The following is a 25,061-nucleotide window of genomic DNA, read 5'->3' on the forward strand; positions in this document are numbered from 1 at the left end:
GGCTTGCATTTCATGCTCGAGCGTACTTCAAGTCACTCGAGCGGATGTGCACGCACTCAGAGTGGTCGCTTGAGCGTGAATTCCTACGCTCAAGCATAGGTGCAAATTCTAGAATTTCCAGATTTGATCTCCAAGTTCAAAACTCAAACTTTAAGGGTCTGTTTGGTAACGTTTACGTTTTCAGTTTATATTTACAAAAATTTTATAAACTGATTTTTGTTTATTTTTTGTTTATTTTTAGAAAAACATAAACTACAAACGCGTTTGGTAATTGACAAAATGTTTAAAAAAATTTAAAAATATAAAAAGAGTGAGAAATGGCAAGTGGCAAGTGGCGGCGGAAGACAGTTGTGAAAAGTGGTGATGGTGGGTAGTGGGTAGCGGGTGGTGGTGGGTGGTGGCGGCGAGTGGGTGGTGGTGGTGGGTGGATAGGTGACAGTAGCGGGTAGTGGGTGGTGGTGGTGGCGGGTGGTGGTGGCAGATGGGTGGTGGTGGTAGTGGTGGTGGTGGCAGGTGGTGGTGGCAGATGGGTGGCGGATGGCGGGTAGTGGTGGGTGGTGGCGGGTGGTGGATGGTGGTGGTGGTGGTGACGGATGGTGGGTGGTGTTGGCAGGTGGGTGGCGGATGGCGGGTGGGTGGTGGTGTGTAACAACCCCTATCCGTAATTAGTCACTAATCTGTATTTAATGATGCTAATTGAGTGAATCAAATAAATTATGGGATTAGTATGTAAATTGCATGATATTTGGCCTTTTATCTGTTACTTGTAGAAATATCTGTTTGGAATTCCACTTTAATATGTAAATTGAAAGCCTTATTGGCATTCGAAACCGAAATTGATTACGTCAATATGTTATTTGAAATTTTTAGAACCTTATGGCAGGTTTTATTAAAAATTGATTCAGCCTGATTCGTTAAGTCGTGTTTGGTTAGCCTTATGTTCTAATTAAAGTGTTTTAGCCCCATAAGCTTATATTTAACCCTTAAGCTCATTTTGAGCTCATTTCTTTTGTCCCTTGAGTAGAAACAAATCTGAGAATTCATCTTAGAGAGAGAGAGAGAGAGTGCAATTCTAGAGAGAGGAAGGAAGAGATTGAAGGTTTTGTGTTGAATTCACCAAGATTGTGCTAGAACAAGAGTAATTCAAGACTCTAGGTAAGCTTTTGTCTATTAATTCAAAGAGTTATGTGTTGTAGAGATGAATTCATGGAGTTGTTAGGATCATTGCATATAATTTACATATGTTGGTCAAGAAGATGGAAGATTTGAGTTGCAATTCATGCATGCATGTACATTTTCTTACAAATTGAGCATGATTTCCATGAATCCTCTCTTGCATGTTTGAAATTCATCTTCATTTAGGGAAATCATCAAGTTTCAAGTTGTTTTGTGGTGTTTGATCATGTTTTGGAAAGAATTTCTTACATGCATGGAGCTTATGAGCTCAATTTGCTAGTTTCATGAGGTTTGAAGAAAAGATTTTACATGTATGTTTTGTTTCTTGAATTTCAAGATGAATTGGAAACTTTTGGCAAACCCTTGGGCCATGATTTTATGAAATGATCCTAAATTCTTCATGTTTTACAAGTTTACTATGCTATCTCAAGTTTTGGGGCCCAAGAGATGTGTTCTGAAGATTAGAATTCGAGTTTTGAGCTTGAAAGTGCAATCTGAAAATTCCAGAATTTGCATCTACGCTCGAGCGTGGGAGTTCACACTCGAGCGACCACTCTGAGTGCGTGCACTCCGCTCGAGAGACCAAAAGTCCGCTCGAGCGTGAATTGCAAGCTCCCAGAAGTTTCATGTCTTTTACAGATTGCTCGAGCGAAGGAATGTGCGCTCGAGCGACCATCCACATTTTGCATGTTCGCTCGAGCGAGGAAAGCTACGCTCAAGCGTGGACCTTATTTTCAGAAATTTTTCCTAAGTGTTCCAAGGCATGTTTTGGCATCCTCATTGCATCTTAGGCATTCCTAAGCCTTAATTAAGCCATAGTAATGAGGTTATGGATTAGAAACACACTAAGAAAGAATGTCCAAGGAATTTCAAGTGTGTATGTGTGTGTGTTTTAGGCAATGTGATAAGAAATAATAAGAACCAATGTAATGAAAGCTAAGCATTAATGACCACTTGAATGTGTAATGGTAAGATCTGTTGGTGTTATGTGCCTTTGTGTTTGTAGGTAAACGTCCGAGGATTGATTGACCGCTTACTGGAACCACTGTGAGTAACGTTATTGTAAAGATACATTCATATGAATTACGTTCCAAATGAAATATGATAAGTTCTGATTTCTGAAATGATATTTGTTTTCGTGAATGAATGTTCCAAGTTTGAAATCTATTGTGGCATCCATAGATAGTCCTAAGTCATGGGGGACGGCATGAAAATGCGGGTCCATGACATATAAGTAATTACGAGATCTAGTTAGCCACTTCATTGTGGTGATATGTGTTTAATCGGTATCCGAAACCGATTACTCTGGTCGAAAGACGTTCTGTGATGTGTTCTATGAGATGTACCATTATTATGTTCTGATATGAGAATGATTATGCTCTGGCCTATTTTCTGCTTATGATATATTCGGATTTCGTTCACTAAACCCTTTACCTTAATGTTATTCATTGGGCTTTAGCTCATTGTGTGTATATATATGTATAGGTGAGCATTCTAGAGCCCGAGCCTGAAGGCTTTTGTCTGGATCTGTGTTCCGTTGTTAGCCAACCATTGTGCCTCCCGTGCAGGTTCCCGAAGCGTCCTATGTTTAAGTTCTGTGGTTTCTGTTTATTTAAGACTTGATTTGATGTCATTGGTTGTACTTAAAATACTGTAATGTGTGTGGGTATAATGTGTGGTTGACTTTTGATTATGTATGTAAAGTTTTTAAATATTCCGTTTCATATAAGTCAGCACAGCTCATTGGACAACTATATTTATGTATTTGCTTCCGCTAGCCCTTTAATCTTGTTAATCTGTTCAGAGGCCTTCGGTAGTCCAGGGATTACTGGCTGGTTACGATGCTAAACCTATAGGGGCGGGTTTGGATCGTGACATGGTGGCAGGTGGTGATGGTGAGTGGGTGGGTGATGGTGACGGGTGGTGGTGGTGGCGGGTGGTGAGTGGTGGTGGCAGGTGGGTGACGGATGGCGGGTGATAGTGGTGGTGGGTAGGTGGGTGACGGTGGCGGGTGGTGGTGGTGGTGGTGATAGGGGTGGTTGTGGTGAGCGGTGAGTGATGGTGGCGGGTGGGTGGCAGGTGGCTGGTGGTTGGTGGTGGTGGTGGGCGGTGGATGGTAATGGCAGGTGGTGACGGATGGATGGCAGGTAGGTGGTGGGTGGTGGTGGTGGTGGTGGCGAGTGGGTGGTAGGTGGGTAGTGGGTAGTGGCGGGTGGTGGGTGATGGTGACAGGTGATGGTGGGGTGTGGGTGGTGGCGGAAGACGGTGGTGGAAAATGGTGGCGAATGGTGGCTAGTGTTGGGTGGTAAAAAAAAAAAACTGAAAACGGAAACACATTTTTTTAGTTTACATTTTTTGGCCAAATTTATAAATTGAGACCACTGATTTATAAATAAAAAATTTACCAAACAAATTTTTATTTGAGTTTTTAAAATTTTTGTAAATATAAACAAAAAACTGAAAACGTCAAACGGCACCTAAACATCCAAAATTGATTTTTCTGGGCTAAAACTTAAGGAAAGACATGGAAACTCTTAAAACAACATGAATTAAGGATTATTTCAAGAAATCATGGCCAAATAGCTTGCCAATTGTGCAAAAATTCAACTTAAAATTTGTGTATGATCCATGAGCATGACATCCATAAATTTCATTGAACTTAAGCTTCTCAAAACATGATCAATTGCTACAAAACAACAAGAAACTTGATCATTTCCCAAACTTAAGGTGAATTCAAGACAAGCATGAGGGAATCCTTGGAAATTAAACTCAAAATGTGAGAAAATATGCATGCATGTATGGAATGACTCAATTTCCTTCAATTCTAACTCTATTCTTGCACCAACCAACCCAATTCATTAGAGTTCAAGTCCTATATATCATAATTGTACACTCTAGGGGTTGAATTGTTACCTAGACTTCCCAAAATGTGTGCTAGGAGTTGAATTCTTGAGTTTCCAAGCCCAATGCCTTCAATCTCTACCAAGATCCTCTCAATCTTAAGTGTTGACACCCAATCTCACTCTTGGTCTCTTTCTTCCTCTCTCTTACGTTTGTGTGTGTGATAACTCAAATGTTTGACAATGAAGAAGAAGAGTTGAGTTGAGGCTTATATGGAGCCTTATATAGACTTCATTAGTGTTGGTTTATTAAAGTTAATCAAACGGGCATTAAATTAATCTAATTTAATTATTCCAAATTAGATTTCAGTTGAACCTACCATAAAATTCTAAAAATTCTAATCAACACATAAATCAAGTCAATTTCTGAACCAGATGCTGATAAGACCTTCAATTCACAAACCGAAATGAAAACACGAACAGATCTTTTTATGTTAAACAGATATATGCACATATAAGGCAATATGTGATGCAAAACTTCACTTTAATCTTTTATTAGACATAATTAAGCATAGATTAACGTTAATCATGGGTTGGGGTTGTTACAACTCTCTACTTTGAGACTGGTCTGAAGCCTGAACCTCTTTGGACCTCCCAACAAATGAGTCTGAAACCTTCGACGAAGACAAGAACTGAGCTCGGGAGTGTACATGCGTCTGCCTCCACCTTTTACTGAGTCTAGAGTGCTTATGAATCGTAGGAGTTATCGAGATGTTCTCCTTCTTAACTCGACCAACACGCATAACCACGGCCTCTACATGGGTCATCGCCTCAACTACGGTATAGTAATTCTTTCACATAGATCTAGCTACCTTCTCCCGAATATCATCACGTAACCGCCACTCAAACTCATAACAACGACGTTTTTCCGTTGCCACCAATTCCGAAGCAAACCTCGACAAACTAGTAAATTGATTCTCAAACTGTGTCAAAGGAGTAGCATCCTGGTGCAACTCAACAAATTGTTCCCTCAACATTTCCTAAGTAGAATGAAGGAAGTACTTGGCCCAAAAGGCCTCCGTGAAAGCAACCCACGTGTTACCTACTATGTCTTTAGCATACTTCCACCAATACCTAGCGTCTCTTTTCAATTGGAAAGTCACCAAAGAAATCTTCAACCCCTCATCCTCAACTCTGAGCATATCAAAAGTCTTGGTAATCTATTCTAACCACTCATTCGCCTCCAACAGTTTAGCCTCCCTCAAAAACTCCGGTGGATTGGAGCGAAGAAACTCCTTAGTAAGCTTAGGGGTATGCACATTGTCACCCTCATTGCGAGCTAGAGTATCTTGCACTGCTCTCACAATCTAGTGAGCAACTTCATCGCCGACAACCAATACTGCAACGACAGGTGCTAAAGGAACCGTTGTGCCTCTACCGACACTCCTACTTCCCATTCATCCTCTATTCCCTCGTGTAGACATCCTATAAAATACAAAAACAAAACCAAACTTAGTGCTCAACACAACGAGCTTCCCCGAGATACACACTTATCACCGCTAAGCTACCAAATACACTTAGCCTAAAAAACATACAATTTCTATTGCGTATAAACAATTAAACACCTAAACACATAATCGAATCAAGCCATCAAAGATAGTCACTCATCCCGGAACTCTCAAGGAATTCCTATCGGAAACCACATTGATCAGGCGTGCTTCCGATAAGACCTTAAAGCAAGTTCACCGGGTGCAAGTATTATCTAAGAGACTTAATCCCATGCTCACATATATGCAACATACAAGTCATAGCGCTTATCCTAACTATATGCAAACGTCCTCACCAAGCATAACAAACCCATTGAAGTAAAAACCACTCCCGACGAGCCCAGAGTATTTAAACTCGGCTCACTCTGATACTAAGTTGTCACACTCTGTTTTTTTATTACTCGAATTCTATTACCAAACCATTATTATAGATTCAATCTCGGAGATAACATACAGAAACTCTTTACAATACATGAATAAAGATCTTCTCGTCCATAATGTGAACGCAATAGGAGTTATAATTAAATAAATTACCCATAGGTTTACATCTTTTAAATTAAAAGAAAGGGTTTAACCCTTTTACATCAATGACATTCCGCCCACAAATAAAAGGCCCTGTGGCCAACAGATAAAGAAGATCCTTGACCTTGAAACACTTCTCGACGTTCACCTGAAAAGGATTAGCAATATGAAATAAACATAAAGTCTAGTAGGGATCTCAACATGATCCTAAACAATAACAGCATACAGATAGCTATAATCATGAATGCATATACATAATGTGACGGTTTATACTGAACATATACTTATACAAGTACTTTTCTTTAAAATCATTCAATTTACCCAACAACACAAACAATTCACGTTTCTTTAAAAGTTCCCATTTATAAATAACGCATCGCAATTGGTTGTTTTTTAAAAATACTTTCACAAAGCCTGATTACTTCTCATTATTTACGCCCAATACGAAACATATGTTCACTTCTTATACATTCATCACATTTCCTTGGCCTTAAGTCCATGGTCAAGAAACACTTTCAACAACTCACCCACTACGCCTATGTACATACATAAATGTTCTAACACGAATACAAAATCAATACATGTACAATGATTATTACACTTTCACATAAAACAATGCAGCCTCACCCAACCATAACCATCACCTACTCATGATAGATAAGGATACACCAAGACAAAATGAGAAACGAAACAATGCTCTACCTACCTTAAGCATAGTAAGCCAAGGATATACCTTTCTATAACGAAATGTCAATTTACCAGACACAAGCTGGAAGGTAATTGTCACGACCCAAACCCGCCCCAAAAAGTTTGGTCTGTGACCGGCCTGTACATAGGCCTCCAAACAAATTTTACGAATACTTATTCAAATGCGGGACCTTTAGCGGAAGCAAATATCAATATAAAGATAACGTCCATTGAGCTTGTGCATACATGATGAAATAAATAAATTTAAGCATTTAAATACACTTCCATATTTACATATACAATCACAGAATTATATAGATCTCACACACACACTTATATAAGACTCCATAAATTACATAACTCCCAGTAACCCAACTTAAGGCCTCAACACGGAGGCGTACCCCTGGCGGCTTGGCTGACAAGTGGATCTCAAAACAATTCTAGTGTCAATCTCCGATGGCCCACCTACATAAATATACATAAAACGGAGTGAGCAAGGCTTAGTGATTAATAGCAATGCAAGGAGGTTAGGTTAATAAGCATAGCCTCGGAGAATATAAATACACATATATCAAACCACACACCGGTCTTATCCATAATTGTATTCCAGAACGGCCTCAGGCCCACATGTAATACAGAACGGCCTCGGGCCCACATTTGATACAGAGCGGCCTTAGGCCCACATATAATACAGAACGGCCTCAAGCCCACATATAATACAGAATGGCCTTAGGCCCACATAAAGACAGTTGTCCAAAGCAATGTAGGGAAGATGGAACATCGGCATGTCTCCATCTTCCTTGGCATAGAGCCATTAATCATATACAATTCATATCATTATAGGGTATGTGGAACATCGGCATGTCTCCATCTCCCTTGGCCGTAGGGCCATGAGTCATAGACAATTTACATTATAACGGCCTCAGGCCTACTTTTATTAACAGAGACAAAACGACCTTAGGTCCATATCAATGCCATCATTCAATCATGTCCGTTAATTCAATCAAAGCACAATATCAATAGTATATGTCATTCTCAAACAACGACATATAAATCATGATCACAAGAAGTAAGTAAAACATATCGTTACACTACTATTACTCACAGTGATAGGTTTCTGGTAGCAATGAGACGATGTCCTCGTCTTGACCTACAAACACAATGCACATACCATAACATAAGAACATACCCGATCTCTTTCTTTACTCTTTAATCAATTAGTCATATCGGTTCTAAACTCATTAATCCTCAGTAGGTTATAATCCATGACTCAGAAAATAGGAGGAATCGATAGGAAAATGGTTTAGATGAAGAAATGGTACAAAATCGGTAGATAGAAAGTGAACAACTTTCACTATTTTGGGCATATCTATTTGTATACTAAGAATTTGAGAATGCGACTACCACCATTGGAAACTAGACTTTCGGGGCTTGAATTTAGGCTCAAGAATCACTTAAAAAGGAGTCCGGATGCAAAAGATATGCTTATTTGAAGTTGGCTAAACAGGGCTGTCCCGCACGTGTGGGAAACATGGCCGCACATGCAGGAATTGGGCCGCACGTGTGGGACCACGTGCTTTTTTAGCAGAATCAATTTTGGTGCTGGAAGGGGATTGTCGCACGTGCAAGAAGACCCGCCGCACGTGCGACTCTGGGCAAAAACCAGTCCGAAAATGCCTCTTTGATTTGGAACCTCTCATTTTCAAAATTAAACTTCAATTTCATGCAATTCAAAGCCCAAAACTCTTTAATACATGATAAATTTCACATTCTTAGCTTCTATGAAAAATCATAACCCCAAAATACTACTCAATTTCCCAATCACAAGAATAAGATTAAGAATTTAGAACCAAAAAGCATAAAGCAGCCATGGTTTGGGGTTCAAGGCTCACTTACATGGTGGAATCCTCTTTAGCCTCTCTAAGAACCATAAAACTCCTACAAGAAATTAAGTTGTAACATAAATTCATGCTATATACAAGGATTCAACATCTTCTTGCTTGAAGAAATAAAAACCATACAAACAAACATAGGTAACCCAAGAACTCACTCTTTAACTTATGATCTTCAAGTATTGAGAGGGAGAATCTTACCTTAAGCCTATATCATCACTTGTTCTTGCATAACCATGGTGAATTTAAGCCAAATCTTTGATGTCCTATTTCATTTCTACTCTTTCCTCCTTCTTCTCCTTGAGTTCTCTCTAGAACTCTCTATTCCCCTCTCTCTTTCACGTGTTCTCCCTTTTCCTCTAGATATTTTAGGTTCCAAAAGATGAGTTCAACTCCTATGTCTCTTATACATCTCTACCTTTACTTATATATAAGCTTATCACAAATGGGGAGAGCCAAACGCACCCTTATGAATCATACAAAATCGAATTTCAATTAAACTTCCCAGATGACTCTAAAAATTATGCTGATCATAAATATGTACTCTGTTCTGGTTTCTGAAGTCTCTAAGGCTTTCAATTTGTAGTGCAAAGTTAACCCAAACATATCTTAACGAATCTGACGAAATAAATTTCCAATTAATTTTTCCAAATAGCTCTAAAAATTCCCATTAACATATGCAAGTACTCAATTTCGATTTTTGAACCCATAAAGGTCGGCAATTTCAATTTTAAAGCTGTAACTCAACAGATTATGCTTCAATTCAAAAGATATAATCACATTAAAGCACATTAACCCATAGGTAAATAAGGATAATTCCTTATACGCATTTTGGGGTCGTTACAGTAATGGTACCTCTACCAATTTACCAGACACCGGCTGGAAGCTAAAGGTATCTCTGCCAAGTTCTCCAGGTACTAGTTGTAAGGTATTGGTACCTCTCATTTTAAGCGTGGCCAAATCTTTAAGTGCTAGTTGGAAGGTAATGGTACCTCTCATTCTTAGCGCGTGAACATTTCCAACCATCTCGACATACTCGAATGCATAATAACACAAGTGTACTACATACACGATATTGTTCAACATAACAATGTCATCCTCCACCGATGACCAAGGACAAAACCTCTAAGCATATGTATTAAATACATGTAAGACAATAATCCAATACTCACGAGACCTTAAGTCCAATAATAATAATAATATTGCAAATGTTTCAAAATCCAACCTCAAGTTCATTATTAATTTAGGAATGATTATGATGTTATTTTCTTTCCAAAAACCAATTTTCCTTATTTTCCAAACCACACTACTCCAATCATTTTGTAAAAATCCATTCTCTTCATTTAATTAAAAACCACATCCTTAATGCCAAAGCCACCACTCAACCCCACTCAACATGATTAATCCAAATAATTCCAATACCATAGTTACCTCTCCCTTTTAGATATTAACACAATTACATAATCCACATTAACAAAATACAAAAGGCTATTTAACTTCCTCTCTTTTAAATCCATTAACTCAATAATATTAAATTAGGGCTTTCCTCCCTCTCAACATAAATATTTTAAACTACTCCCAAATTAACCCAAACAACAACCAACTAAACCACTTCAATCACAAATATTAAACCCTAGATCCCTTTCATGTCTTTCAAGAAGATCCATAATGAATATGATTTTTATGCAATAAAATCTACCACATGTCTATTTATAGATGAGGTATTAAAAAGGAGTAAAGAAATTCCTACCTCTTGAAGCGAAGAGAAGACAACCCAAAAATCATAGACGACGAAACCATGAACTACTTGGATAAAAAAAAAAAGCCCTTGACGAGATCTACAATCTTTCTCAAAGGACCAAGGTGAAAAGATAGCTCTAGGTGAGTAGATCTAAAGATCTAAGTAAAAAAAGTTGAGTTTAGAGAGAGAAGAGGGAGACTCACGGTGTAGAGATCAAAATGAGAAAAAGAGAGGAAAGAAAATAATGAGAAAAATATGTTTGGAACCTATATATAGTAGTAGAATACTAGCCCCAAAGTTAATGAAAAGAAAAAGTCAAAACCCTAAAAAGTAGGGCCCAAACCGTACCCAAAAATTTGAAATTTACTCATAGGGGTCAACCCTTAGGACAGTGGTGTCAACCCTTACGAAGAAATTTGAGACACTAATGTGTGCAGCAAGCAAGGGTCGACCCTTGGAACCAGAGGTGTCGACCCTTTATTTCAGTAGCAACACCCAAAACACAACAGCAGACAATGGTTGACCCTTGGAACCAGTGGAGACACTAATGCTGTGTTTGGTTGGGGGATTTGAGGAGGGATTTGGAAAAAGAAATGGAAAAGGTAGGTGAAATGTAAATAAAACATACCTATATTTCACCTAGTTTCACACACCTTTTCCCTTTCCTTTTCCAAATCCCTCTCCAAATCCCCTAACCAAACACAGCGTAAGAGCTAGGTAAAAAGGTGCTGTCGACCCCAGAACAGAAATTCTAAGTTCCTAAAGAACTTTTCAACAAAACTAAGCGTGAATGAACAATTCCAATAAATCCAAATCAAATTGTATTCCTCCAAAACCAAGATATAACAACTCCAATGACTCCCAAAATGAAAATAAACAATTAAATACACTCTCTAATAGTTTAAAGGACACAAGTGCTACAATAACATAAATGGCAAATATGGAATTAGAATTATCTACCATAAATAACATATATAATGGGCAAAAGAGCCACTTCTCACATGATGGGATTTCTGTGTGTATTAAATAAAACATGGGACTAACTAATCCATAATTCTACCATTTGGAATTTATGGGTTAATCACTTAAGAATGAATTGAATTTTCGGTAAGTGTCTCAAGGCAAAAAGTGTAATTTGCATGCTCGCGTAACATGAGTATTTTTCATCCAAATTTAAAGGGTTTATTACACTTTTTACCCCTAAACTATTGCTAAATTGTCTATTTAGTCTCTAAATTATCGATTGAATCTATTAAATTCTTAAAATATTTAATTTAAACCTATTTAGTCTCTGAAAGGATTACAAAAATAATATATAAATTCATAAGTACTATACATTAGTAAAAGACCCTATCAAATTAAAATTTTATTTCAAAAAGTTGATAAATTTTGATTTTGTCTTTTAAAAGTTTTTTTTTGGTTGTGTGTTTAAATTAGTATCAGAGTCTGATTTCAGTCTTGCCAATAAAATTATATGCGTATTAAACATACTGAAAAAATAGAACTAGATAATTTGAATAATAACACTTTGCTACAAATTATAATAGAACAAAATAATACATTAATTAAATTATAAAAATAATTTAGAGAAAAATTTTAAAACAATCAATAAGAAATTCTAAACAAAATTTGGTATATAATACTAGATAAAAGGATTATATTTTAACTAGATGAGTCTTTTACAAATTTATAATACTTATAGGCTTATATTTTACATTTTTAATCCTTTTAGGGACGAAAAAGATTTGAATTAAATACTTTAGAGACTTAATAGATGCAATCGATAGTTTATGCACTAAGTAGATTTTAATTTATATACTTTAGGGACTAAGTAAACTCAATCGATAGTTTAAGGATTATACTTTGATTGTAGTTTAGGAGTAGAAAATGTAATAAACCCAACTCATGTTTTAATGCGATCTTCCCCCACCATTTAAAATTTGTGTAAAAATGAAGCATAAAGAATCAATTGAATTTTTAGCGTCTCAAGGTAAAAAGTGTAACTTTTTTTTCAAATTTTATATTGAAACACAAGTTGAAATTAAAAACTTTAATGTTAAAATTAAAAGGTGGTGGACCAAAATAAGATTTGAATGCAAATTGAAGGATGAAAAACGTAATATACCCTAACCAATTTATTTATTTTTTTTTTATTTCCACCAAATGAATCTAGATAAATTACTACACAACCATAAATGTTAATAGTTATTGCTATGTTTGGGTTAGAACATAGGCAAGGTTATCCAATAGTTATCGGTATGTTTGGGTTAGAACATGGGCAAGGTTATTCAATAGAAGTGAAAAAGGGGATAAGTTGGGAGCTTCTATGTCATACAACTTTATCCAGCAAATTATAAAAATTAAAAATATATATATTTAAGATTTCGTGTGTTTTTCAATTTGAATCTCAAAATTTTAACTTTAACAATTTAAACTCTAGTATTACTTTCGTGTCATAATTTAACCTCCCGTTCATCTCCGTTTGATGAACTAACGGAGACCTCCATTTTTGGTGCTATTATCACTATATTTATTTATCCTTCATTAAATCAAAGCCGCTCATCATCAAGCTATGATAAACTTGAGCACACCATAGCAAAATCCATCACTCATTTCTCCACACAGTAACTCTCTGATAAGAGAGATGAGTAGAGAGAGAGAGAGAGAGAGAGAGAGAGAGATTAAGATGCTGTTAGGAGTTTGTTGCATTTAGTTATGCTGTTTGTTACAGTTAGTTAGGGTTTGGTGGGGAATGTTCGAGAGTCAATTAGTTAGGTTGAGGTGGATATAAAATAAGGGGGGTTCTTGCAATTTGTATGTTTTGTCTCGGTAAAAAGAATTCTATTGTTCAATAAACTTTCTCTTCTTAGCTTATCAGTGGTATTAGAGCTTTGTGGTCTTTAGAGTGGAGAATCCATAGTGGAAAGGACTCAAAGTCAAGATATTCGTAGGCAAGAAAAAGTGATAAAAGCCTTGCAAGATCATTGTGATAAAAAGCGATAGATCTACAAGTGAGATGTCCAAAGCAATAAATGAAATCAAGAACATGGTTTCTGCTTTGAATCTAAAAATTGATTGTGGAAATGCAAGAAATGGAGTTTTTGATGAACCTAACAATGTTTCTCCATTGGTGCATGTGATGGGATTGAATTCTGCAAATGGATTACAATTCAGGCACGGGCAAATCGATTTTTCAATCTTTCGAGGCCTGAATCCTGGGGGTTGGATTTATCATTGTAAATGATTCTTTCGTCACAATCAAATGGATGAGAAACAAAAGGTAGGGCTGGCTTCAATCCATTTGGAGAACGATGCATTGTTGTGGTTTGAATGGTATGAAAAACAGAGTGGCTCTCTAACTTGGAAGGAATTTTATAAAGCTGTACGCTCAAGCTGCTGATGCCTATATCGATGCAGCATGAGAGTTATCTAAACTAAAGTAAACTGGATCTGTGAGTTAGTTTTAGGAGAAATTCGAGAGGCTTTCCAACAGAACGACAGGTGTTTCCAAAGAATTTTTATTTAGTGGATTGCGTGAGAATCTTAGGGCAGATGTTTAGATCCTTCGCCTTAACACCATTTCTGAAGCTATGAAAATAGCTAGGTTTAAGGAGGAGAGCATGGAATTTTCTGTTGGGAGATTAAAGTAACCTTATTCCTTCAAATATGTCCCAAATGGCCCTGCAAATACCATCACCACAAATTCAATTGTCACAAAGACCAATACTAATGCCTTTTCTCAGATCAAGAAATTGACTGCGAAAGAAATAGAGGATAGGAAGGCAAAAGGCCTTTGTTTTAATTGTAATGAAAAATTTGTAAGAGGACACAGATGCCTACAAAAACAGTTATATGTTCTTGAAATGAAGGATGATGATAAAGTGTTTTTAAAATGTTCAAATGGGGAATATGGGAATGAAACCAAAATGATGAGTACCACATATCTTTCAATGTGCTATTAGGGACACCTTCTTTTAAGACATTGAAGTTGATGAGAAGAATACAAAAAAATCAGGTTATAATCTTGTTAGATAGTGACCGTACTCATAATTTCTTAGATCTAGGAATTGCAAAGAGAACTAGTTGTAAGATTACTTACACAACTCCATTTATGGTCACTGTAGCTAATGGAACAAAAATGTGCAATGAAGATATATGTGAAGGTTTGGTTTAGGAAATGCAGGGATAGTTCTTCAAAACAAATGTGCGTTTGCTTAAATTGGGGGATGTGACATGGTAACTTGGCATTCAATGGTTGGCTACCTTGAGACCATTCTTGTGGGATTTCGAGAAGTTAAGAATAACAATTCAGTATAATGGGACAGCAGTGGAGTTGTTGGGGCGAGATTCAGTAAAGGTACAGCTGGTAGATAAACAACATATGAGGCCATTGCTGAGGAAAAGTCAACATGCTGCATTTGCCCAACTTTGTCAATTACAATTGGAAAATAAGGAAGATTCTCTATATCCAAATGTTACCCAATTGTTAGACGAGTTTTTAGAAATATTTGAAGAGCCCAAGTAGTTACCACCTAAAAGACATCATGATCATAGGATTCCTTTGAAGCCTAATAGTTCACCTACAAGTACAGGTCCATACAGGTGTCCTTATGTCCAACAAAATGAAATTGTTCAGCCTAGCGTTAGTCATTTTTCTTCTCCGGTGCTCCTTGTATGCAAAAAAGATGGCACTTGGAGAATGTGTGTGGACTATAAATCTTTGAATAATGTAACAAGGACAGATAAATTCCTAAGTCCCGTTATTGATGAATTGTGTAGACACCCCATTTTTGACCGTCCTCAAGACTCGGACGTCACCGTTTGAACACTCGGTGATTATCCATGTTTGTGTTCGTTTGGAGTTCCCGGAGGCCTCGGCTCGCGTGCCTTGTCTCAGGATCTCCGAACTCGACCGTTTAGTGTCTGGTTTTGCACCAAACACTTGCATCTTGCCCTTGAGAGGCAGGGTAGGGCTTGTAGACCATCCCTACCCACCACCGGCAGTGGCTAGATGCCACCGGCTGGTTTTTGCTGCCACCGGCAATATAGTTTGCCGGCCGGCACTCTTTGTTGCCGGTCAGCACTATTTGTTGCCGACCGGCACTCTTTTTGGCCAAGATAGCATTTTTGGCCAGCCGATTGCTGTTCATCTGCTTTTGCAGATATTTTTAGACAGCTGTCTTGCTTTTGCATCCCTCCATACACGTGTATGGAGGGATCTCCCTCTTGCAAAGCTTGTCTTGTAAGCTTTACAAGACAATATAGAGAGAAGCTCTCTCTAAGGCAAAAGAAGAGAGGCTTGGTTAGAGACTTAGGATATTTTGAGAGCAAAAACAGCCATTGTTGAGCTCTTGTTCTAGGGTTGGTATTAGATACACACTCTATCTCTCTTTCCCTCTTATTTGTACACTAGGTGTTTTGTGTCTCACTATTGCACACAAACACCTAGTGTTTCACCTTCCTCTTGGAGCTGAGGTTCTAAAGGGTTTGTTTTGAGATTTTGGTGTTGGATTCAAGCCAAAGGAGGCCATTGGAGCACCATTTGTAAAGGGGTCTTCAAGGGTGAGATTCTAGTCCTTTTTTTCCCCATTTTTGCATTGATTTTATACCTATCTTAGAGCTGTTTTTGTGATTATTGTATAACATAAAAAAGTTCTGTTTTTAGGCCCTCTTTATTGTTTATTAAGAGTGTTTTGTTGTTTGAGGGTTGTTGACCACCCTTAGGCCTCAAAAGGCCTCATTTTGAGCCATTTTGTGTTAGCTCCGGGATTTTGGTGTTGAGGTCTCTTCACCACTGAAATCTTGAGGGATTTTAGTGGTGAAGATGATGCTTTAAAGTCCCAAGAAGGAGAGGGCCACCCCCTCTCCTTGTTGTCCTTGAAAAGGGCATGTTTTGGCCTCTTAAGGAAGCCTATGCTTGAGTGTGTGTTGAGCATGTTTGGTTTGTTTTTCATGCTTATATATCCATAATATAACATGATTTCAAGTTGGTTTTGGAACTCCATGCATGCTTAGCATAGTTGCCATGTAATGCCTTGTTTATGCCTTAATGTGCCTTAGGGTGTTAGCCTTTGTTGGAGCATGTTTTAGGCTTGGTCTTGTGAAGATTATGTGCTTATCTTGACATGTTTTAGCTCTGTCCATAGTCGTTTGGGTTGATCTTGGCATGCTTGATATAGCTCCTTTGTATTTGGGCTTGTTGGCCTTGAGTATGTGCATGTGTAGCATGCCATCTTTGCATTGTTTTGGTGATTTGGAATCATTCTACATGCCATTTCAGTCCCATTTCCATGCTTGTTTGATTGCCTTGCATGCCTCTTTAACGCTTTGGAAGCTTATGTAGCATTGCTCCATGTTTTGGTGCCTTTGCATGCCTTTGTTTTTTTGAACCATCTAGATGCCATCTAAGTGGTCTTTTGGGCCTTATGTTATGAGCTAAAAACCTGTTTTAGGTTGTTTAATGCATGCCATGTTTGTTGTGATAAACATGCTTCAAAGCTTCATGACTTGCCTCAAGTACTTAGACCATGCTCACATGCATTTGCTTGTCTTGCTTGATATGATTTGGCATCATTTTATGACATGATTTCAATGCTTATGTTGCATGCTAATTGCTCTTGTTTGTCCCTTTCAAGTGTGCTTGAATGTTGCTTGATTTGTGCTTAAGTGTTGGTCCTTATGTGCATGTGTGTGTGTATGCCATTTAACCCTCACCTTTTAGCACTTTGGCTACTGTTTTAGGCCTATTTTAGAGTTGCCTAATTCATGCATAAGTCCATCTTTCCATCTATCTGCATTGCCATATGTATACTTGCATGATTGCATAAGTGCCTTGCCATGCCATGTTGCATTCTTAGCTTGTATGCCTAGGTTGCATTGCATCTTGCATGCATGCCTTGTTCCTTGAATTAGTGATAGGAATTGGGCCTAATTTGTTTGATTGGTTTGCATGCATTTGAAATCAAAGTTGCATACTTGGTTCTTTGGGCCATCATGCATGGAAATGCGTGATTGGTGGTCCGAGAACCGTGGCACATGTCCCTTTGAGTCATTACAATGATAAGAGACATGGTTGATGCATATATGCCTTGAAATGCGCTGCCATGCTTTGCCTTGTCCTCTGTTGCTGTGAGTTGCAGGTTCTGCAGGCTTTCTTTGCCGACCGGCAGTGTAAGGTGCCGGCCGGCAATCTTTTCTCTGCCGACAGCTTCAATTTTGTGCCGATGGCCACATACCAGTGCCGGTGGTGATTCCACTCAGCCGGTGGTGATCCTCTCTGTCCAAGGGATCAGTCCTGAGGCTTTGACAGCCTCCAGAGGAGGAAAGGAAGGAAAACAGAGGCAGCCCATGCATGGTGGCGCGCTTCCCGAGGCGTTTTCCTGTTTTAATTAATTTATTTAATTCGTTAATTAAATTAGTTAATTTGTAATATTAATTAGCTTGCGTAGTTAATTAATTTGTAATATTTATTCGGTCCCTCCGAGCGAGGGCAAATCTGTAATAAGTGTGCGTGGGTGGTGTGTATGTCTTCCAACCCCCACTTCTTTCTTCCCTTTTATTTACCTGCTTACGATGGTAGATTAGGGCATGTTTAAATTCAGCATACCTTATGCCGTGCATGCGTGCATTCATGCATTTTGTATTACATGCATTAGGCTCGGTACATCACGCTAACTGCATTCGTACTTCAATTCCCAAACTGAATACGTGATAATTGTGCATTTTCACATGACATGTTTAGGATAGCCGAGCCTATTCTAGCAACACTCTGTATGCGATGCATTAGGCACTTAACATGGACTTGGATCATGCATGTTTGCTAACAAGTTCTTTGTTTTGGCATGGAGTACTATGTAAGTATCTTAATGCTTTAGCATGTCGCATGTGTGTGAATGCTACCATGACAGTATGCTTGCCATGAGGCTAGATGCTTATGTGTTAAACTGTTTTGAATGCCTGTGGGTGAAGGTTGGGTTGTTTGAGTTGGAAAAACTCATTGAAATCCGTGTTTTAGCCTACTTGCGAGTAGCAAATTCCAAAGCATTTTCAAACCGAACGGATATGCAATGTTTATTTCCAAATTAGGCAATCTAGTCTATACTTGTTTGCTGTGCGCATAACATAGTAATTCTAGGCTAATAAATGGGGTAAGAACACATAGCGTTTTCAAAATGAGATATCATGGTTAGTAGAGGCCGGTCTTTGGGCCGGGCGAAAGGGGGTGCTCATAGCTGACCTTCCCCGATCGTACCCAAGCTCCCGAGCCGAGACAACTCCGGTGATGACGGACATGTGGCCTTCGGCACCGAGTCAGGGTTTCCTAAGTTTCCCATTTTAAAATATTTAGGTGGCGACTCTGTATCTGGCAAAGCAGTCCATGTTTGGCACTACTTTTTCAAAAATCTGTTTCTCAAAACGATTTGCCAGATTTGGACTCTTTGGTTCAGATTAAGAACCGTGACACAAATCGAGTCCGAACTGTAGCATGAGGCCCACGGGCGCGTCTACAGTTTCTGGCGACTCTGCTGGGGAGTTTAGAGAGCTTGACTCAAACTCGTGATATCCTGTTTTGATTTCGCTTATGTGTTTCTTTGCATTGCATGTGCATTGGTGCGCCTAGGAACACAGTGTTTGCCATCTGCCATTCCTAAACGGTTTGCCGGAGGCTTGTCTTGTCAAGACATGTCCATAAGGCTGACCGGCTATGGGCTCTGACAGTATGGGAATACAAACCCCGGTTTACCGGGGCACCCTATTGACCATTCGACCTAGTGCATATTCGGATCCATAGTGACCATTCCAAACTAGGACAGGTTACTTACCCGATGTTAGGTTGTTTGAAAACCGCTGTGTGCGTAGTGAAACCCTACCTCCTGACAAAATAGGACAGGGAAACCTTACCCCGACATAGGGGTGTTTTGTTCTCTTTACTTGCTATGTGCTTCTAGAATGTATTTCTACAGGGAAGTACGTATCAGTTTGCAAGTTTGAATATCAGACCCGAGAATACCAGTATCAGCATCAGTTAAGAGAATCAGTTATCTGCGGGTATCAGATTCAGTATTTTGGGAACAGAAATCTGGGAACAGTGATCAGCAGTAGGGTACAGTTGTTTGGCTACACCCGTGTTTGATCAGTTTGGGCTGAAATGCTGTCTGTCTTTCTTTCAGTTCAGAGAGTTGCAGAGTTGATACAGAACAGCCAGTGTCTCCCCTTTGCTGAGGCAAGATTTATGGCGACACAAAATTCAGAAGAAATTGTGGTTATGACGGCTGCATTGGAGCAGGGGACCGCTCCGCAGAGTGAGGCCAACATCAGTATGTCACACCCGCCCAGGATGCCTGTTGTGCACCCAGTCTGGGCTCCCCAGTTATACCAGGCTCGTGAGCCCACCACTTTCGAATTAATGGGGATGATAGGCGATCTCCAAAGGTCTGTGGCAGACCTCGCCTATGGAATGTCAGCTTCACCGCCAGCGGCGCCGTATGCCGGGAACTTCGTACCACAGGAGCCCCCGCTACTGGGGCGGATTGTGATAGAGCTCAGCCAGCCAGAGGTGGCTTCCGGCTATAGCCACGACATGCCAGCACCAACCCAGACCCTTGATCAGGCTGAGGCCAGGGGAAAGGACAAGGCAAAGGTAGACGCCGACCCTATTGAACAACTGCCGTGGGCAGTCGAGGCTCTGAAAGTCAGAGGAATGAACAAGCAACAAACATCTGCGATAGTGACCAAAGCTGTAGATGATGCTTTCCCCGCTCCGATCAAAGGCGGTTCAAGCCAGACAGAAAACCGGGATGGGCCCCGTCATGCCCAGACGATTCCTGTCGTTCCCAACCCTGCACCGGGAAAGGTTCAAAAAGCCAAGGCAGCGCCAGCTGATCCTTTCGCCAGCGCATCTGGCAAGAATCCTCAAACTGCAAAGTACCTGCCCCGAGGGCGCAGGGTCTTTCACGACCTCCACATGCCTCTGTCTAGGGCATTGCTAATACTGGCAAAGAATGGGCATCTTAAGCCTTTGGAGCCCCGGCCACTCCCGAAGAATCTCCCCACCACTCATGATGCTACCTTGTACTGCGCGTACCATCAACAGTCCGGTCACAGTACCGATGGATGTTCCCGCCTTCGTCATGAAGTGCAGGATTTGATTGATAACAAGGTTATCCTACCACCCACCTCAGGCAAGCCCGTCACCACTCAGTTGTTGGATTTCGAGGGCTCAGATACTGCGAGTATGTGAAGTGGACCGCCTGCGGGCAACATTTGGTGTATTTTTGAAGCGTCTGGCACTCATTTTTGAGCATCGGTGAAACCGAGTTTTGTAAATCCTGGCTTGGATGTCGAGTCAGTCTTTTGTTTTGAGTCTGTCTCTTTGTCTTGAGTCAGTCTTTTTTTGCTTAAGGGTCTGTCTGGTTGTATCGAGTCAGTCCCCGTTGTATATAATACCAGGTGATTCAGGGGTTGTTGCCTCGAACACCGTCTTGTTTTGTAATTATTTGTTTTTGTTTTGAGTCTGTTCCTGCCGAGGGGCCAGTTGCACCAACAGAGCCGATTGGAACAGCTGTTGCTATCTCAACTTCATGCTCGCTTTCAGCATAAGTGCTAGAGAATTTGATTGGGCTGACAGTACATCTCGCCTGCTCTCCTGCGCGCCAAACTCATTGCATTAACCTAAGTTTTCCAAAAACAAACCTTTTGAACACTGCGGTGATAAAAACGAAGAGGAAGGAATTCCTCGGGTTTTGCAAAGTTTTGATCATTTTGAGAGAAAGAAAGGCGTGCTAAGCCTTTTAATGAATGAAATCATGCTTGTCGGCGTGAGTACTGAGAAGGATCCTGGCTTGATCCAGATTGGTTCCACACTATCTTCGGCGCGAGCGATTTGTCGCTTTCTTAAAAACTTTCAAAAACAAATGTTTTACGCGGCCCTGCGAAGACCTGTGTGGAATCGCTCTTGAGATTGCGCAGCCTAGGATCGCTCTCAGCCTCAAGATTCAACCTATTTGTTTTCCGAGTTTGAACCCGTTCAGAATGTTCAGAAAGTTCAACGGACAAACGCCATGAAAGGCCCGTGTGGCCAGTTTTGAAGTAGCCCTCGAGCAAGAGGTACCAAAGCCAAATCAGAAGGAGTGGATCTTGCCGGAAGAAGCTCGTAGAGTAACCCTGATGGATTCTTCTGCAAATCAGTGCAACAGCCGTTCTCCTAGACGTAGAGAGGCTTCAATTTCAGAAAAACCATTTGGCATGGACTTGCTACACTTTTTACCCTTGAGAGGCTCGCTGGGCCGAAAACCCGGAAGGGCGGCCCAGGCAAAAGTTAGAGCAAGAGAAAAATACAAAAAAGAAAAAAATACAAAAAGCAAAAAACGCAAAGAAAAGATACAAAAAAGAAGAGAGAAACAAAAAAAGAAAGAATGCAAGAAAAAAGAAAAAGAAAATGAAAAGAAGCTCGCAAGGTCGAAAACCCGCATTGGGCGCCTTGGCAAAAGTAAGAGCCTAAGAAAAGTGAAGGTTAAAATACCCGAGTGGACCTTAACCGGAACTACGTAAGGCTTGATTCCCATGTTTGGGATACGTAGGCAACTTCATCATGAAGTCCAGCCCCCAACGCTTTCATAGCGTCTCAGTCCATGCAATGGTTTCGATTTCATCCCAAAGTCCAGTGGCTAACACCCTTCAAGGTGATTGTGTCCATATATGTATTGTGACCGTCTTCGTTATCGCTGTGTCCAAGAACTCGACCACCGCCAATGAAGACTGTCTGCAGATTGCTGCGGCATCATCCCAAACAAGGGGCAACTTTCCGTTGCCACGAGCCGCCGTGAGCCGCCATTCAAACCAGGGGCAACTTTCCGTTGCCTCCCACTCCCTTCAAACCAGGGGCAATTTTCCATTGCCTCCGATCCGAGATTGCGCATCTCGAAGAGTAAGTTCCATGCTTGTTGAGCATCAGCTGTTTGAAAAATAGTTTTTGAAAATTTTTACTGAGGTTGACTATTTTCTCGAAAACTATCCCATTTTCCAAAACTGGACCATTGTCTTGGACCCAAAAAGGAAAACTTTCAGTGCTTGTTGCCTGACTCGCATGCTTTTCAAATCAAAAATCGAACAAGTACGTTAATCCGACTCTCATTTTGATCAAAACTGTTTTAGTAGAAAGCAAAAACAGAGAACGGTTAAAATGATGAACTAGGGGCACAGTTGAGCCAGGCGTTCTGTCTCTCCCCCGTCATCGACGTACTTGCCAGAAGAGCGCTCTACCCGACGGAAGAAATGGCTGTGAGCTAACGGCGTTGAGCATAAACCCGCACCTTTCCATTTATCCATCAATCACCCCGGGGAGGGATGAAAAATGAGAGAATGAAGAATAGAGAGGTGTAAGTTGAGAGAAAAGTGAGGAAAAGGGTTTTGAGGAAAAAATTCGAGCTCGAGAGCCGAGTGATGTGAGAATCACAAATCAGAAAGGGTGGGAAACAATACCCAGATTGAACTGGCTCCTCGTGGTCCGAGGTCCCCCATCTTCGCTAATGCGTCTGTATGTCGTGTCTTTGGTTTTGTTTACCTCAACCTTTGTCTTTGGTCTTTTCCGAGCGTGTCTCGTCGTGCTAGGTCGTATACCTTTATATTTGAGTCTTCCCCGCTGTGTTCAGTTGAAGGCTCGATATCCCGGTTTGAAAAACCCTCATTCGATTTCAAAAATCATTTATGCTCAGAATGCTGCGCCATTCTCTACATTTGAACGTGTTTCGACTCCAACCGGTTCCATCTTTGAGGTCCGTCCTGTCGAATTGGGCTGTTTGTTTGAGAATCGCCGTGTGCAGAATGAATCGAATGTTGTGTTATGAGCTGTATGCAGATTAATCCCCAGTAGAGCAAGGGTTGTGTGTCCAGAATCAGGCAGTGGGTTGCTTGGGTTATTTTGCTGTCAGCTGTTTAGTTATCTGATTATTACAGTGCAAGTGTTCAATTTTCAGACAACCAATCAGTTCCATTTACATTGAGGTGTAACATGATGAGATGCAATGCAATACTTGAGATATGTAAATGTAACACTTTTTTTAAGCAAAAAAACTGTTCATTTCATAATCTTTTTCAAATGTACAAGTTTTGGAAACAAAAACCTGCCTGCGGCAGTACAAGGTAATCTATCTACCAACAAAGAGAAAAGTACAAGAAAGAAGAAGAGATAGCAAAAATCTGCATCCATGTCAAGCACTCCGGAGGGCCGTCAGTCCGTCCTAGTCCTCTTCCTGGACGAGGGTCCAGGAGCATCATCAGCGTCGTCGTCAGAGCCCGAGCTAGAACCGCCTCCGGTCTCCTCCTCCGATGACTCGGACTCCGCCTCGGCCTCCGCCTCTGACTCCTCGTCATCGTCGTCCGGGACTGGAGCTCGCGAGCTACTCCCGACGTGAGTACGCCCTCCCCTGGTACGGGGAAATATCCTGCCCTCCTCATCTCTCCCCCGGGCAGGGACAGAAGGTCCGGCTGGAGCACCCCCTGCCATGGGAATCTGAAAAGGAGGCTGAAAAAGTACACAAAAGGGAAATGCATCAGTATACTGTAGACAGTTTATCAGTGCAGAACGCAATGCAGAGTACAGTGTAGGAATGCCGTGAGCAGTTTATCAGTGCAGAATGCAGTGTGTGAGTACAGTATGAGAATGCCGTGAGCAGTTTATCAGTACAGAGTACGGTGCAGAATGCAGTGTATACAGTGTGTCAGATACTGTGAGATCAGTGTATCGGGTGTTGTGCCGTGCATCAGATTATGCAAGTTAGTATATGAATGATTTCAGGCCAGTGTCAGAAGGACATACCGGTATGCTGTAGACGGCTAGGAGGTCAAAAGTCCGCTGGAGCATCCCCATCATCGAGGCATTCATCGCCAACGACTGACGGGTGTACCCCGAAGAAGCCTGCAAAAGTATCAGACGCATCAATATTCTGTGGAATATCAAGTAAACTGAATTGAATAACTGTACAAAATGCAGTAGAACATACCGGAGGTAAGTCGGGGACATCAATGAACTCGTGACCAGCCGATGGAGGGGCGAAGGGGATCTGATAGGTCGACCCACCCTGCCCCTGGAAAGTCAGTACAACAGGTAGGGCAGGCCAGCCAGCTCCTCGTCCTCCCTGAGCTCACCCCTGCCACGGACCCGGGCCCTCCTCGAAGATCCAGCCCCTGCTCCCGCTCTGGCCCCAGCCGCCGATGCCACAGGCCTGGCCCCCTCTACTCGACGACCACTCAGGGGGCGCATCAGGTACGTCCGCACGTACTCCTGATAGTCGCCGGTGCCTCGGAAGCCGGCCTCCTCCCAGCCGATGGAGTAATCATCCAGCTGCTCAGTGGTGAGCCCCTCGGTCTCCCTCATCTCTGCAGGAGGGTGAGCCGGGACTATCTGCTCAGGTAATCCGCGGGTCTGGCGTAGAAAACGCTCCCCCAGGTACCAAGCCCGACAGACCGGGCCCTCAAGAAGAATCCGGAAACGCGAGGTCTCCTCAGCACCAGGGAACCGACCCCGCATCGCCGACGGCAAGGAAGCCCATGGCCGCCAAGTGATCTGAAAGTGACAGACAGTTTGTTATCTACTGTTATTGAAATAAGCAGTGGGAAGGCGAAGCTAAATAAACTGAAAATAAAACATACCTCGGCC

Source organism: Camellia sinensis, chromosome 10, assembly GCF_055761805.1.
Source record: "Camellia sinensis isolate YWXY chromosome 10, ASM5576180v1, whole genome shotgun sequence".
Lineage (NCBI taxonomy): Eukaryota > Viridiplantae > Streptophyta > Magnoliopsida > Ericales > Theaceae > Camellia > Camellia sinensis.